The sequence below is a fragment of the Fukomys damarensis genome, unplaced genomic scaffold (genome assembly GCF_012274545.1).
Source record: "Fukomys damarensis isolate Sample0158 unplaced genomic scaffold, DMR_v1.0_HiC HiC_scaffold_37, whole genome shotgun sequence".
Classification (NCBI taxonomy): domain Eukaryota; kingdom Metazoa; phylum Chordata; class Mammalia; order Rodentia; family Bathyergidae; genus Fukomys; species Fukomys damarensis.
The window spans coordinates 20,348,179-20,366,590 of NW_022900949.1; the positions used below are offsets into that span (position 1 = coordinate 20,348,179).

The window sequence follows — 18,412 nt, forward strand, 5'->3', positions numbered from 1 at the left end:
CTCAGGCTGTGGAAACGGGACAGGTGCTAGCGGAGGGACGGAGGTGATCCAGGATGTTATGCACATGAGTCCCTAAAGTACTAATAAAAAGGGGCCAAGGATAGTGGAGAAATTCTAAAAACCATTAATTTTATGGATTTGGGGGGCTACACGGGATTCTCAAACCCAGGACTTGCACTGGCAAAGGCAGGCAGCGGCACAACTGAGCTACGTCCCCAGCCCTATTTTATGGATCTTTTCACTTTTTAATGTTTTAAAAAATTCTGATGAAACACACCACAAAATTTACCATTACAACCACTCACTCCTGAACGTGCAGTTCAACAGCCCTGCGGACCTGATGTGACTTTTCATCGCAAAACTGAAGCGCTTGACCCACTGAAAACTCTGTTCTCCTCTCCCTCTGCCTTCGCTATCACCATGCTACTTTCTGTGAATCTGACTACTAGGCACCTCATAGTGATGAAAGCATGCAGTATGTCTGCTTGTGGTGTGCTTCTTTCACTACGTATGGGGGTTTTAAGGTTCATCTGTCTTTAGCGTATGTCAGAATTTTCTTACTTTTTGATTTACTTAATTTCCCATTGTATCTATGTATGTCATTTTGTTTAGCTATTAATCCATCCATGGAGACTTGGCTTGCAATAGCGAATTATGCAAAGCAGAATGATAGGAAATCAATGAAACAATAAAATATGGAAAATCCTGGGTATCTGATTTAATAGAAAAGTGAAAATTCACAACATTTTACTAGAAACACCTCCTTCACGTGTGCTAGCATTGGGGCTGAGGTCTTTCAAACTCTGAACAAATGTCCTTATGTTAATTTCTTCAGAAAGCAAATAACTCCTAAAAGAAGAAAACAAAAGTTTCCTGAAAGAACTTTCTGGAAATGTTCAGAAACTTATTTATGTGGAAGATATACTCAGAGAACATTTTTAACACCACGGTTGGCATTGGTTTATGTAACCGAGAACATAGGTGTATTTATTTACTTACACTTTTGTAAGCCATGCAGGAAAAGCATACACCGACTGCAAAAGCAATAGCAGTCCATCACACGTTAAAAAATAGATAATAAAATATATTATTTAGAAAAGTAACCCAGATTGCTTTCACTTATCTTTTTTACCTGTATGTTTTGTGAGCAATCAGGTGAAGGTAGACAGCTCTGTGACCTTGGCTTAAAATGTTACTAAGGGCAGGAGCCCTGACTTGCCTTCCATTCTGCCTGGTAGTAGCACTGGTCGCAGAAGAGATGAGGATGCAATGCTGGAGTGGATTCTTATGAATTTTTCCACAGTTACTTTGGAAGCTGCACCTGACTTTTCAAGGACATCTGCTCAGGGAAACTGGCTAATTTCCTAACTGTTTCATGAAGCCCTCACTTATCATGTTCTAAAAAATGATTTTTTAATGAGCCTAAAATATAGGACTTAGAGACTAGAAAGGCCTCTTCAGAATTGGGTGGGTAGAAGGTCTCATTAATGCCATGAATGTTCCAATATCCTTTCTGTTTAATCGATTATGAAAGTAAAAGAAAGGAAATAAAGGGTTCAGAGCAAGTTAGAAGCAAAATGGAGGGGTCGCCAGTCCTAGGGTGCCTGCTAGCTCTACTGTCATTCTTGGCGAAGTCTTTCCTGTGACTGCCCTGTTGCCGAGGACTTTGCTGCCCTCACTCCTGTCATCTCCATGACTCCATTTATTCTATCCCCTCTGCAGCTCAAAAACCCAGTGCAAAAGTCATCTCCACAGAGATTTCCTTAAATAACCTTCAATGCTCTAACTGGTTTTTCACTCAACATTTTTCTAGGATTTAGAATTTCATTGTTATTTATGCATACTATTTTTAAATATTACTGAGCCAACTCTTGGGAAAATTTGATTTCATAAAGTGATACACATAGTTCAACAAATGAAATGTGACTATGACATTCGAAACAAAAAATACTATGACAGTCCCATCCCACCCAGGCCCCCATTCTTTTGTTCTGGAGGTAAACACTCTCGGATCTTTCAGCTGTTTAATCAGGTATTTATATGCCTATGTATTTCCAGGTAATAAGTTGCTATTTTAAATAATTTATTAAGGTAAAATTTATATAAAATGTTAAACAATCCAAGGCGTGTGGTACATTCACAATATTGCACAACCACCACCTCTATCTAGTTGCAAAATATTTACACTTCCATCACCTCAGAGTAAAACCTTCCCCTCATAAGCAGTCTCTTCCCATTCCCCATCCTCTGGCTTCAGAAAACCATTGATCTCTATTTTGTCTCTATTTTTATCTACTTTGAATATTTCAGACAAGCAGAAGCATAGAATATATATGTAGAATATATATGTAATTTTATGTCTGGCTTCTTTCAACATTGCAGACATTGTTTTGTTATTTACCATACTGTGTGACCTACAAGTAGTATCCCACTCCTTTTTAATGTCTTAGTAATATTCCCTTATTGGCATAAAGTCCATTGTATTGATGCATTTATCCATTTATTCACTGAAATATATTTAGGCTATTTCCACACTTTGGCCATGGTGAATAGTGCTTCTATGAACATGTGTGTGCATGTACAGTATTTAAATATCCGTTTTCAATTCTATAGTGTATATACTAGGACTGGAACTACAGGGTCATACGATAATTTTATGTTTAACATTTCTGAGGAAGAGACAAACACTTGCCTAGTGTGCAAAAATCTCCTAAGTAAGTTTTCTGAAAGGAAATCTTTGTCTTTAATGAATTCCCTCTTTTTCTTTCTGTCTTTCTTTTTCCTTCTCTCTCTAAATTGTATGAGCCCTGCCATGTTTCTGTAGATGGCCTTAAACTATTTATTAAATAATTACTTCACCCACATAAACTTTCAGACTCCTATGAGGAAATGTTATAAAGCATTCAGTTCATTTGAACAAAGAGAAAGCCTATCATTTATCTTCTGTTAAAAACAATTTTCACACTATCTCCTTTCTTTCTAACTCTGTGAATTGATTCCGTATCTATCTTAATTTTTCTCCACCCATATAATTCTACAAATAGAGGATTTATCAAGTAAGTAAAAAAGAATGCCACTTTGAAACTGCTTTAAGCCTGTGGTGCATCACAAAGCAAGCAAAAAAGGGGGCCAGGGATTTAGCTCAGTGGTACTGTACCTGCCTCGCACGAGCAAGGTCCTGAGTTCAATCCCTGGTATGGGGGGCAGGAGTTGAGGAGGGTGGGAAGCAAGTAAGAAGAATTAAACATGGAAAAAACAAATGAGACAACTTCTGAAGAGTAAAATATTTCCCTCAACACAAAGCTTGCTTATAAACAAATAGCTCCTGAAAGTTTTTTTGATATCCTATGAGCCACATTTAAATATTTTCCAGAGAAAAGTATGAAAAATTTCTCCCAAGTAATGGTACATGTAATAGATGAGGGGCCACTTGTTTTACCTCCTGTGTCCACAGCTCTGGCGAGGTGGTGAGCAAGAGGAGTGTGGCCAATCCCACATCTGCAGAGCAGGCTACCAAGATATTGAAGAGAGCTGGGGCGAACCAACAAGAAGCAGGACCAAAAAGGTTTTCACATAAAGACTCGGCTCAAGAAAGTTAAGCAGCACACGTGCAAGAGACTTTTTAAATGCACATCTATCTTTAACAGCACTTACATGTGATGCTGTATAATCACTGCTGTGTGGTTCTGGGTCTCGTGACCAGGACTGGCTGTACTTTTCCTGAGCAATGCATTTGTTCTCAGACTTCAGATTCAGGGAATCACGTCCCTAATGACATTTCTTCTGAGCACTGGCTGCTGGTTCAGTTCAAGTCCAATTGTCTGGATCGAGGGCAGAAGATTTCTAACATATATTTTACACCCAGCTTTTATCTTAGGATCATTTTTCCTGATCTTTATTTCTATTCTCATGGTGTACATCTTTATTGTCTCGATTCACATTCTACTGGAATAATGTACGAGCATTAAGAAACAAGTTTACCCACCCCAGCTCCAACTAGACTTTTCATTCCAGGACTCTAATCTTAGTTGATGAGCTTCCAGAAACGTGTAATTATTCAGTTGGGGGTGATCTTGCAGTGACCTATATTAGTGTGCCTGACACTGGGCACAACTTTGGGTCTCATTTTTTTCCATTTCCCAGCGGACAAAATTTCTGCCCCATTATGAAGCATAAAGTGGACAAATCCACTTGAGGAGTCCAGCAATGCCTGGTCAACATTGCTGGACTACTAAACATTGCTGGATAAACTAAACAGATTAGTTTATCTGTTTAGAAGTATAAAATGTGTGCAAAGAAACCAGTACAAAGAGAATTCAATGATGCAAAACTAAGCCATATATTGTAAATCAGAGCTTTGTTTCGATGGATTTAAATAAAGCATTGTTCAACAGTAACTGCTGAGAAAATACCAGCTCTAATATCTAACATGTAATAGCTAATGAATGAGGTTTTGTATTTTAACAAGATCTCCCATGAGTTTAATTTAGAGAACACATACTTATTTCACTTAATACTCCACCAGCACAGAGGCAGCCAAGTATTTTTTTTTTAATAACAAAGATGAATTTCAAATCCACAGACACCTAGAGGCGAAGATAAGGTGAAGTAAAGAGAGGAAGTTGAGGGAATTTTTCCAAAGCCCAGGCAGTGAAAAGAAGGGGCAAGCTGGGATTCAGGTTTAGTGTAAAAGAGAATTTAATGTCTATGTTTTGTTTTAGTTTGCCTTTTTGTTGTTTACTATGTATTTCTGCGATTTTTAAGACTGATGAAACATGAATATACCTAGTAGGCACAGAAGGTGATAAGTATAAACATTATATATAAGGACTTTAAAATGAAAAATTAGGACCTAAAAGAACCACAGATGATGGTAAAGAAAAAATGTTATGTAGTAAACTAGGTTCTACTTTATAAAACCATCATTCAGAATATTTTTCTTTAAAAAAAAAAAGTCTTTAAGCCTGGGTATTGTGGTATGTGCCTGTAATCCCAACACTCGGGGAGGCTGAGTCAGGAAGATCACAAGTTTGAGCTCAACTTGGCCTATTTAGTGACTTAGCAAGACCCTGTCTCAAAATAAAAAGTACACATACAAACAAACAAACAAAAAAACAGGGATATAACTTAGTGTGAAGACCTCGGGTTCAATCTCAGTACTACAAAAAAAAAAAAAAGGAAAGTAAAGAGAAATGTGTTTAGTAAGTAAAGCCATCCACATACCTTTGTCTTTTACAAGCACGGAGGTATCTTTTAATATGCACAATGGAAACAGACCTAAGGGAAGAGGACCAGCTTGCTCACTGATTTACACCGTAAAACAATGCACGTTCTTCTCTGTGTTCAGTCCAGGCTGGAGGGGGAAAGGGAGATATTTGCCAGATGGAGAAATTAGTTACAAACATAATACCTGGGAAGCCCAACAGATTTAATTTTATCTTAGGAAAGACACAGCAGGTTCACACTGTAAATACAGGTGGGTCTTAATACACATATTGAATTTATGTCTTAATTTATAATTTGTAATCCAAACATTTTACCTATTGCCTTTATTCCGCATGAGGGAGATTCACCAAAAAGAGAACTGTGTTGATTAGTTTATCTGTTTAGAAGTATAAAATGTGTGCATAAGAAACCAGTACAAAGAGAATTCAATGATGCAAAACTAAGCCCTATATTGTAAATCAGAACTGTGTTTCGATGGATTTAAATAAGGCATTGTTCATTTGTTTCATAAAGAGAAACTTCCACGCCCTAAGCATAGCTGTGTTCCATTTTGTGGGCACAGCCTATTATGTTCATATTTTTTAATGACATATTTCATCTAATGGAAGTATGTGTATAAGTTTCTTGTATACAGCATTAGTCAGAATGCTTCATAAAAGCTTATTTAAGAAACAAAAGGAATAATAATGCCTTGCAAGATTGTAACACACCATTTATATTATTTGTGCCTCAATTTCTGCTTCCTTATTGCTGTTAAGGCAAAAATACAACTATTAACATGTAAATTGCAGCAAAATGTTTTCCTTTAAAACAAAACCATTTATTTTTTAAAGATCATGGCTTTTAAAGGTCATTTTGGTGAACTGAGTAATGAAATTTATCTTTTAAATAAAATCTAAAAATTAAAGTGCCGTGAAAACTTTGCTTTACTTTCATGGACAAGTTTGACTTATACAATTTTGGCATTATTTCTTTCTTTAGAATCAGTTTTACCTAAATTTTAAAGAATGTACTGTACTTGTAGCTGAGAGGAAATGAACATAAATATATGTATATATTTTAACACTAAAATTCTCAAATTCATGTTAGTCATCTGCTTGATTCTCCTTTTAAATATTTCTAGTACATATTTCAAACTTCAAATGGTGAATCATAAAAGAAATTTAAAATCTTATAACTATAGAGAAGAGACGCCAAAATGGATACACCTTATACCTTAAGGTTATGTGACACTTGTCTTAGTCTCTTTCCTTGTCACTGAGACCCAGTACCTGACACCCACCACTTACAGGAAGAAAGGCGCATTCGGGTTTATGTTTCATTCCAAAGCCAGCGACCTGCAGGACAGCTCGGCATGGCAGAAGGGCTAAACGCGGGAGAAGGGCTCACCTCATGGCCTCCCGGAAGCTGCGAGTGCGGGGGAGCAGCCAAGAGGGGAGGGACACCCTGCCAAGCCACGCCCATGCTGGTGTGACTCGCCCCGCCTTCTAGGCCAGTCAGCTATAACTTCACAATCCAGTCACCTTCCTAAAGCCCTGCCTATGATCCCGCGAGGCTTTAGGGGAACATCTAGATATAAGCCATAACAGTACTCAAGAGCAAGGAATTGATTAGCTAAAACAAGTTTTATTTACAGCATATGTTCTCCTGGAATCTCAGGATCTTCATAAATTAAATGATTTAGAACACAGTATGTACGAACTCCGGTCATGGTACTTCCATGGAATGTGTTTCCTCCTTTACTCATTTCACTGACTCAACAGGTATTGAACTAAACATCAAAGGTATGAAAATGGAAAGATCTTGTCTCTTTCCTCCACCACCACAAGTGAGAGGCGACCATGCTAACAAAAGATCCAACATAAATAAGTGCCACTGTGTAACAGGAGTCAGTCCACTCTGCTGGAGCAGCGCGGAAGACCCTGCTCTGGGCCCAGGCCCCCCCCCACCTCCTTGGAGAGTGCAAGGGCATCACAAAGAGAGAGCTGGCAGGACTTTACAGTTACTTTTCTTCCAGAAGTCAAGACAGAAAAGACAAAGGAAAATATTTCAGGCAGGAGACCAGACGGTGAAAAGGGAGAAGCCTTGAGGAAATAGTAGGCAGAGCGGACCCTCAAGTTATGACTGGCCTGACATAGGAACAACTCGGGTTTATTAGGCTAATGGAAGGTTCATCAGACTCTCATTACCTATAGCATGCACCCAGTAAACATCCAGATCTCAGCTATACTGCCTTACCACCCACTTGCATTACAACCAGCCCTTGGGAACCGACCTAGTTTGTAAGTCAAAGGTCCACTGAATTAGTTGCAGACAGATGGATCCTTATGGAGGAAGGGCTCTCCTGAAGTCATAATGTGGCCCTGCTTGCAGGAGCAGGTGCAGAGGAGCAGAAGGAAGGATAATATCAGATTTGCACTTGTGAGTGGTGAGCTACCTAGGATCCAGCTAAGCACCTAGCAATCAGAGTTCTGAACTGAACAGATTTCAGAGGAAGTTTTCAGAGGAACAGAGTTCAGATGATGCACTGTGTTTTCTACATCCTTAATTTCGTGCCTTGAAGCTTGGCTCAACTTAGCTCCCCTTCTCAGTTTCTCGAGACTCCGACTGACCGCTGGGTATTCACTTCAGCTGTTCCTGCCTTCACCCTCCTGGGCCATGCACCACGTACTGAAGCAAATGTCGGTGAGGCCTACATGCTACCCTGTGAAGCATTTCCATGCTCCTAGCAGGTAATTAAAGTTTGAACAAATAGGTAATATACAAATCTGAAAATAACTTGATTAGGAGCAATAAGAAAGATACCTTACTGACTTTGCTCTTATACAAATTAGATGGTATGAAGAGCTATTAATAATTAGGCAACAGTGACATAGGTATCTATCATATTCTAAAAAGTGGAAATAATAGCATCATAACATTTAATTTCTCTCAGCAAACACAGAAGCTCAAAAGCCCTATAAAAATAAAAGTCAACTGTTCCTGACATTTGCAGTGAATATTAATTTGCCTTCAATTACTTGCAAAAAGCTTCAAAGAAAAGTGCCCTTGAAATAAAGTAGGTTTAAAATAGATACCTGGTAAGTTACAGGTAAACCACAACAGTATCATTCAGGATTTATCTGCTAACATTCAATTTCACAACTGTCCCTGTCTTTTCCGGCCTGGGTGGACTGCACAGCTGGGCAGGAGTTGAGAAGAGTTTGCCAAGACATTAGTGGACTGGGCTCACAGTGGGCTGTGCTATTATGGGACCCCTGTAGGCCAAGAGATCACAGGGCTGGAGCCCATGAGGAGGGAATGGCTGTGTCCCTTTACTACTTTCCTCTAAGTACAGTGAGGTGTACTTCTGCCATGATTGCTTCACGACTGTGCCCAGATTTTTTGACACCCACTACAGTTTAGCCCTTCACCTTCAGAAGGAAAACCTAGAAATGACATTTCTCCTTTGACTGAGGTCCCTGTAAGAGCCCACCATAGACAGGGCCTCCACACAGGAGATGTTGACAGCAACAGCCATGATTTTCTCATGGTGGCTGCAGACTTCCAAGCAATCCACAGACAGAAGAAGTAAAGTTGAAAGTAGATTCTGGCACCCTCCTGAGACTCACTTAATAAAAAACTTTCCCTGCAAATCCCACACTTCTTGAAAGTGGTCCTCCTGGATTTGTCCTCTCGGAGGTCTCCAATTCCTAGGGGCAAATTTCTTCCCCCAAGTTAACTTAACTTCTGTTTTCCCTCACTCTGTGCCAGTAGAGAAGAGCAACTAGATTGAACTGTTGAAGTTTGACATTGAATGGAGCAGATTTCCTACTGGGCCGGATCAGTCTCCTTTCCCTTCCAGGCTCAGACCCTGAGGGCTTTCCTTTGCTTCTTGCTATCTATAACAATCACTTCTGTGTAGGCTCACAAGTCTGTACTAGTTTCCTCATGCTGTTGTAACAAATCACCATCAGGTTAGTAGCTTAAAACAACATAAATGTATTCTTAGAGTTCCACATGTCAGAAGGCTCAGTGGGCTGCAATCACCAGGACTGCATTCTTGTGGACCCCTAGGTAGAACCTATTTCCTAGCCTTTTCCACCTTCTGAAGGCTGTCTACATTCCTTGTCTCATAGTCTTGGATCACCCTGACCTGTTTCCAAAATCTCATGTTCTGCTATTACCCTTTCACTTCCTTCTTACTAGGACTCCTGGGATGACACTGGGCCCGCGTGGATGATAAGGCCGACTTCTCAATACCAAGAAACTTAACACATGCAAGGGGCAGAGTCCTTTATTTCCATGTAAGGTAAAAGAGTCCCAACTTTGCAGCATGCGGATACAGACCTAGGGGAGGGTATATTACTCTTGCACGAGGCCTCCCTCCTGGAGCTAGTCAATATTGGGGAGGGACCCAAAGATGTGGCTCCCCTCCTCCGTTCTGCAAATGGAGGATCCACAGGGCTCAAATCTAGAAGAAGAGTAGGAGGAAAGTATCCCACTCTGGATGGAGCCTGAAGCATGTGTTCTGACAAAGGTCTGCATTGAGGATTTATTCAGACCAGCAAAACCATGATTTATATCTCCATCTGGCCAGTGATCCTGCTGAGTGGGCTTTATGATCAGACTCTAGAGAACGAGACAGGTAGAGGATGCCTTGGTCCCCTAGATTCATTGGTCTCATTCCAGAGATGCATGATGGAGTGCCTGAAGATTCTTTCATGATCAAATTTCTTTCTCATATAGCTCACAGTTTGGTAAGATAAATTCTTCAGAATCAAGTTACACCTGTGTACATCTAGATACGAACAAAAGTTCAACACAAAGTTAAACTGTCTTCAAATTATAATGAATTTTCCAAAATTACTTTCATCACTTGATGCCAAAATAGTCAAATCACAGTACCCAATATTTCTCAACTTCATATCGACCCAGCACAAAAAGCTCTGTGAATGCTGGTCGATGAAGCCTCGCTGTCCACTCCCACTAGATTAACAAGTATGTACTGTGTTGGTCAAATTGGCAGACATTCTTCAGCCAGTACAATCCTCATTAGCTATAAATACTTGCCTTCCCAACATTCATAACTAAACATTTAAGTCAATATCAGATGCAGAAATGCCCTTGGGGACATCAAAGCAACTATGTTAGACAGTGTAATACCCGCTGGAGAAGGAGCTTCATCTGTCTGACTGAGAACAGCACTATCGGATTAGAATGCACCAAATGATTAATAGAAATTTAAAATAAAACGGTGGCAAAGCCAGATATGCACTGGCCTGAATTATTACGCTCCTTAGGGACTCCCTGGCCCAGAACCAGTGTCACTTGCATATGGGAAGCAGAAGGTCCGGCCCACTCTCCCACTTTACTTCTCTAGTCCCTCGCCCCCTCATCCATTTGTTCCTGAATGCATTCGCTCACTCACCCTGCCTCTGATACTTACCGCGCCGGCCCGTGAGGGGGAGGAACGCGGCCTCTGCCTCCAATCTGCTCCAGAGCCAGAGGAAGCAGCCGTGCTGCCGGACTTCGCAGCTGGATGGCACAGAGCGCAGGGTGGGGACTGACCGCTTCTCATGGCCCTGCGCGAGTTACTCAGCCTCCCTAGGCTTCGTGCCTCGGGTGTTAGGCACAGATAATGAGAGCACTTACGGCCCGAAAGGGCGGAATAGGTACAGTAAATAAAAAGCATTGGCTGGCATAATAAATGTCATATATGTGTTTATAAATAACTTGATAGATGCATAGAAAAGATAATATTTGAGCCAGGCTTTGGAAAATAGTCATATATTTATCCATTAGTAAAGGAGGAAGGAGCAAAGTCACTCCAGGGAGAAGGTAGCTTCTTCTTCTTTCTTCTGTTTATTATTGGTGGGGGGCGAGGCGGAGGGGCTGGGACTCAGGGCCTAACACGCTAGGCCTGTGCGTATTACCGCTGAGCGCACCGCCCAGCAGGAAGGTTTGTTTCCCCCATTGCCACGGCAGCAGGAGATACCTGAGAAGCGGCATCCAAAGTACCACGTCGCCACAGGTTGGTAGAGCGACGTCCGGTCAGAGCACCTGGAGTGAAAACCGGGCTCGTCTCCGGGGCGTAGGAAAGAGCCAGTACGGCACACATCTGGGTCCAGATCGCAGCGAATCTCCGGTCTCACCCATTCTCTACCCATCTCAGCTTTCACAGGCCCGGACCTGTTCTCCACCTCCGCCCCGGTCCTATTGAATCTGCTTTCCACAGAGTACCGAGAGTCATCTTCCTACCACATAAATCTTTCTCATGAATCCCTTCCTTGACCTCTTCACGCTCTACCTAGAAGAAATCTATACTCCTCGCCAACCGACCACCTACCCAACACTCCACTTCCTGTCACTAGCAGTGCTGCGGCTGGAACGGCCCCACCATGGCTGCCGGCAGCACTGTCCTCTACCCAAGGCCTTGCCGACCCCCTTCTGACCCCGCACAGCGCGGCTTGACTGAAAAAGAAGCCGGTGTGAAGAGAGCCCAGGAGGGAGATGGGAAGTCGGGGCTCCCGTTCTGGCTCTGCCCGCACAGGCCATGTGACCGGAAGTCACCCCTCATTTCTGAGCTGCGGTGCCTCACCTGGAAAATTAGGGGACTGGGCCAGATGTGAGCGCTGGTTCCTCCTAGTCCTCGTTCTTCCTTTTCTACTGCTTTTAACACCGTTTCCTTGCTTTTCTTTTTTGAGTGTATGAAGACAGGCTTGCAACACAGAACGCCTACTTTCAGCGTGGTATTTGGCACACGGCTCGTCTTAATTCTCCTCCCCGCTTCTCTTGTCTCTCCATTTCTTGTTCCCTTCCCATCTGCAGAAGATCTATCTTCCTGTTTCCTTTTATCTATCTTTTATTTTGTTCTTTTATTTGTACTTTGAGTTTCTCTTCTAAGAGAAATCATACAGTATTTAAGTCTGTGTATCTAATTTATTTCACCTAACATTCTGGTTTCAAAGTGCACCCATTTTCCTACAAATGACTCAACTATATCCTTCTTAATACCACAATAGTATCCAGTTGTGTATCAATGACACATTTTCTTTATCCATTTGTCTACTCTTGAGCGTACAGGCTGTTTCCCAGATTTAGCTATTATGTATGAATTGTGCAGCTATAAACGTGTACGATCACTTTAGAAATCAGTATGGAGATCCCAAAAAAACTCTAAAATTAGAAATTCCATTTGACCTAGCTGTTTTCCTATGAGGCATGTTCTTCCTTGCTTTTCTAACTAGCTTCTAAGATCAGTGTAAAACCCCCTTCTTATCCCATATTCTATTCCATTTCCCCTTGCTTCTTGGAGATAGTGATGGAGGCTGTTCACCAGACATCCAGGTGCCAAATGGTCTGGCTTTTCCTTCCCGTCCCTTCCCCACAGTTGTTCCCTTCCTCTTACTCTATGTGTTCCTGCCACCCAGCCCTCTATGGTTTCTTTCCAAAGGGTAAGCTTTGGGTATGTTGTTCCCCCTACCACAAAAGACCAAACCAATCCCTGAATACACACTCTCATGGCACCAGGAAGCCCCCTACACCACCCAGATACATAGCTGTAATTCCATAAGTAACGTGTAAGTTATTACCTCCATCTACTCTTTAAGCTGTAGCTTCTAGTAGTAGAGGAATCATGTCCACTCAAACTTGACACTAATAAATTTACTGCTTGCTACATGGTAGGTGATCAATAAAACATTCTGAATAAATACAGGAAAAAAAGAACCAAATAGAATACATCATTTACATAACATATGTCCAATAACAGCCCCTCTCTCTCACACTCACATGGCAACAAGCAATCTTATGCCTTCTATAAAAACTATTTGGAGTTTTTACTTCTTTTCCATAGTGCTGCACTCAGTATCTAGCCTTGATGCTTTTCTAACTATGCTAGAATCGATGGTGGGTAAAACACCAGCATTATGAATGAAGAATAACAACTATCCAAATCAGACAGAGACAATGCAAGAAAATAAAAACTGTAGACCAAAATTCCTTCTGAATAGAAGCACAAAAATCCTGAACAAATACCATCAAACTAAATCTGGCAACATGTATAATTACATAACACATCAAAATTGAATTTACTCCAAAAATGCAAGGTTGGTTTAACATATTAAAATCGATTAATGCAATACACCATATTAATAGAATGAAAACAAAAATGTGATTATCTTGATAGTCACAGAAAAAGCATTTAACAAAACTGAATACCATTTCATGATAAAAACAATTCAACAACCTAAGAAAAGAAAAAGAAATATCTTCAACCTGATAAAGGGCATCTTCAAAAGAACCACAGCTAATACACTTAATGGCTAAAAGCAACGCTTTTCCCTCTAGAATCAGGAACAAGACAGAGATGTCCACTCTTGCTACTCCTGTTTCACACTATATTGCAATTTTAGCTAAGGCAATGGCCTAAAAAAAGAGAAAGAATGAGGAAAGGAAGAAAGATGGATGGAAGGCCATTCTAGAATGGAAAGAAATAAAGCTATATTTGCAAATGAAATGATTTCATAGAGATAAAACCCTTCAACAGTCTCTCAAAAAGCTATTCAAACAATATTGCTCAGCCAGTTTTCAGAATATAAGACAATATAAGAAATAATTCTAGTTCTATATACTAGCAATCAACAATTTAAAAATCAAAATGAGAAAACAATTTTGTTTACAATAGCATCAAGAAGAATACAATATTTAAGAATAACAAAAGAAATGCAGAGCTTGTATTCATAAAACTACAAAACAATATTGAAAAACCATTAAGAGATTTTAATAAACAGACAGCAATCTCATGTTCATGCATCAAAAGAATCAATATAATTAAGATGACAATGATGCATACAATTTATCCACAGATTCAACACATCAAAATCCCTCAGCTGATTTTCCATTTCAGAAAGTGACAAGCAGATTCTAAAATGTACATGGAAGATGAAGGAAGTTGGATAACCAGAGCAGTCTTGAGAAACGAGAACAAAGCCAGAGGACTCACATTTTCCAATTTAAAATTTTATTACAAATCTTCAGTATTCTGGATACTGTGGTATAAACGTACAGAATAAAGGAATGATGTTGATTATCTAGAAATAAGCCTTCATAATTATGTTCAACAGATTTCCACCAACACACCAAGGCAGTTCATTTCTTTTCCACAAGTGGTCCCCGGGCAACTGAATACCGACACGCTAAAGAATGCAGTTGAATACATTCTCCACACTACCTACAAAAATCCAAAACATAGATTATAGACTTAAATTAAGCAAGAGCTCAAGTTGCAAAACTCTTAGAAGAAAACAGAAATAAATCTTAATAATGTTGCCTTTGTTGCACAAGCAAGAAAATAAATAAACTGAACTTTACCAAAATATCAAAATTTCTGCAATGGTTGCAAACTAAACCATCAGGAAAGTGAAAAGACAAGACATAGGGAAAACTATTTACAAGTTACATATCTGACAAGGGACTTGTACCTACAATACACAAAGAACACTTACAATAACAAAAAGACAATCCAATTGGAAAATCAACCATGAATTTAAATAAACGTTTCTACAAACAAAATACACAAATATCCAACAAACTCAGTGTAATTACTCATTAGTAAAATGCTAATCAAATTCACAAGACACCACTTCACATCCATCGGGACAGCTATTATAAAAACAGAGACAGACATTGGTAAGGATGTGCAGAAAACAGAACCCTCATACATTGCTGAGGGTGCAGCTGCTCTAGAAAACAGTTTGGCAATTTTTCAAAACACTAACCATAGTTACCATATTACTCAACAACCTCACTTCTTAATAGCTACCAAGAGAAATTAAAACAAATATCCACACAAAAACCTATACATGAATCTTCATAACAGCATTACTTGTAATAGCCAAAAATTGGAAATATTCAGCTGTCAATCGACCAATGAATGGATAAATAAAAGATGGTATATCCATACACTGAACTATTATTTGACAGTAAAAAATAAATGCATTGATGCATAATACAATGTGCATGTACCTTGAATACATCTAAGTAAAATACTAAGTAAGATAAGACCATCACAAAAGGCTACATACTGTATGATTTCAGTGGGGTGAATTGTTCGGAACAGGCAAATTTAAATGGAAAGTAGATTATGGTTGCCAGGACCTGGGGGGAGATAGGAGGAGGGAATGCCAAGTGACTGTTATGGGTGTTGGAGTATCTCCTAGGTGGGATGAAATCTGAGTTACATAACCGTATGAATATATTTTAAATGTATTTATAAATGCATGCTTATAATGCAAAATGTTTACATCCTTTGTGAGGGGTCGGTACATGAATATAATATATCTCAATTCCTTTTTCATCCCATTTCCCTCCAGCCCTCTGCTCCCTCCATCTCTTGATCTCCCTGCCCTCTGAGAGCCATCTACCCCTTTATTTCCTATTTTTTAATCTTTTATTTTGCTCTCCACACTTTAGGTTTCTCACAAAGGAAAGTCAGGCCATATTTAAGCTTGTGTGTCGATGTAACACTATGGTCTCCAGGTGGGACAATTTTCCTGCAAATGACTTGTTTAATCTTCCTTCATGACAAAGTAGGGCTCCGTTGTGTATAAATGCCACATCTTTAAATCCATTCCTCTGTCGATGGACATAAAGACCACTCCCAAGATTTAGGTATTATGAGTTGTGCAGCCACAAACACGGGTGAGCATGGATCACTGTACTAAGCTGTCTTTAACTCTTTCTGGAAGATACCTGGAGGGGACCAGCTGGATCCAGCGGAATTTCTAATTTTAGTTCTCTCCGGAGTCTCTGTACTGATTTCCATAATAGCTGTGCTAGTTCACACGCCCACCAAGAGTGCAGAAGGGCTCCCTCTTCCCTACAGCCTCACCTGCGCGAGTTATTATTTGACTTCTTGATGACTGAACTTTCTCTCTTACGTGGCTGTGTTTTACACTGGGTGAGCTATATTTCAACAAAGCTGGATAGAAAAAGATGCCTTGCAATCACGTTCTTCTTATTCACCACTGAGCTCCACCCCCAGCGGCCCCACATCTCAGCACCCCAATCCCAGCGACCCCAGCTTGGGATGGTCCTATGGTGAATTCCTCAGGATAGTGTCTCCTGGTCTAGAAATTGATCTCAAGGATTTGTGCATGAAGACCCACAGACCTCGTTTAACACTCAGTTTGTGTTTTGGATTTTGCACTGCCTTTAGCTAAGAACAGTTTTTACATTTTCAAGAGTTGGTTATTTTTTTAAGGACATGTGATAAAAAAAACAAAAGTAGACTGCAAAGTCTAAAATATTTATTTACTATCTGGCTCTTTTCAGCACAAGTTTGTTGACCCCTGATCTATATTTTTTTTTCTTACATTTAACCAAGTGGAAAAGGGCAAGTAGAAAAGACAGGATGGGAGGAAACCTTATCCTTTCTTTCAGCAGCATTGTTAACAATAAATAGTGCAGGGCAAGAGCCCGCTTGCACAGATTCCCCAGAGCCAACCGTTAAAGTCCGAAGAGTTTTGCGAGCCAGCTGACATCGTTTTGGAAGCGGCTAGAGCGGAAATATTTACAACCTGGAAATAAGCAGGCCCTACAAACCAGCGAGCGAACCCATCTCTAAATAAAAATCTTCTTCTCACCTTATCCTAGGGCTCCGATGGTTCCTTCCCTGTCCCCATCCTGCCCCAGGCCTTTCCGGCCAGTAACACCCACTCCAGGCACGCCAGGGAGGGACCTCCAGGGTTGCCTCCACCCCAACCCAGCCTCGGGGGACGCTGAACGCGGCGCAGAGCAGCGCCCAGCTCCCAGGCCAGGGCTGCAGCAGGTGCAAAGAAGCCCAGGCATTAACCAGAGCCAGAGGGAAGAGCTCCCGACCACCACTACGGGTCCAGAAGACGAGGGAAGGCAGGGTTGCGACTCAGGCCAAAAGGCAGGCTGACCACCAGCTTGAGGTGGGCATCTCAATGCCTTTTTTTAAATTGAACTCGGGACCTTGCGCTTGCGAGACAGGCAGCGGCACCACTGAGCTACATCCCCAGCTTAATTCTTAATGAGACTTATACTTCATATTGATTACATGTTTTATTTTTAATGTCATTCATAAACTCATTTTGTAAAGGTGGAAAATAAAGGGACCCAATAGTGTCTATTTGGATTCCATAAAGGGTACATGTAACACATATGATATTTGACAGTATACATCCCTACTCTTTTGAATAAATCGGCAAGGGGTAACAGGACCAGTGGCTTACAAAAATCAGACTAAATCTTCATAAGATAACATGAAGGAAATTGGGATTTTTTTTTTTTTTAGCTACACATTAAGACTCACTTTTCTGTAGGAGATAGGAGACTAGAGTATCCTTTCTTAAGGCTCAGCAATGAATTAAATAGGCTTTAAGGCAGCTGGGAATCTAACTTCCACACACAATGTTGTTTCTCTAAGAAAGGCCATTTCCAAACAACCTACTTATGAAGAAAGTTTGGAATAAAATGTGTTTGTGTACTAGGCAGAAAAAACTGCATACATACGTTGATTGCAGAGCTGAAAGTCAGCCCCTTTCATTTCACTGTTTGGATGGTTTGTGCTCCTGTCCCAGGGTACGGATTCCTCCCACTCTCACTTTCTGTCCTGTGAAGAGTTGCCCTGGCTGCATCTCCTTTAGTTACAAGAAAATGGATTTCTCATAGATACAGTTCAAGGTTTTTGGCCCCATTTCTGCTGCTGTGGTAAATTTCCTGGCTCCAAAAAGTGACTCTAAACTAGTGTAAATGGGAGAAGGTCACAGAGCATGCTAAGAACAGAACGGGTAACCTACAAGCACTAAACCCAAGGCTTCCTATTTCCGGACTGAAAAAATGGGCACCGAGAACATTTTCCCTCTGGCCAGGCAAGACCATTTTAAATCCAGAGTTGAAAGCACTGTCTGCTGAGCCCACTTCTAAAATGTGACTGCTTTGAAGCAGTGAAGAATTACAAGCTATATGCTTTATAATTGGTTTAGAAATGCAGTGGGGTACAAACTTCAACATGTAAGTGGAACGAATGCTTACGATACGTCGTTATCACTAATAACGTGAAAATTGTGAAAATCGACTCAGCGTCCAACTAGCTGATCCTGGTCTTTCTCTCCTCTTCCTCTTTTCCTTTCCCTCTCCTTTCCCTTCCGCTCCCCACCCTCCCCGTACCAACCCTCCC

The 18,412-nt window shown here is 40.6% G+C and overlaps 1 protein-coding gene across 1 annotated transcript in view; it reads right to left on the bottom strand.

Annotated features, from left to right (window-relative positions):
• Kiaa1217 (KIAA1217 ortholog) overlaps positions 1-5,352 on the bottom strand; it is a 674,425-nt gene extending 669,073 nt beyond the window's left edge. Inside the window, exon 1 of the mRNA XM_033759334.1 lies at positions 5,224-5,352. The gene's annotated coding sequence lies outside the window, so the exon portion shown is untranslated. The remainder of the gene's footprint in view (positions 1-5,223) is intronic.
• Positions 5,353-18,412: the final 13,060 nt, after the last annotated feature.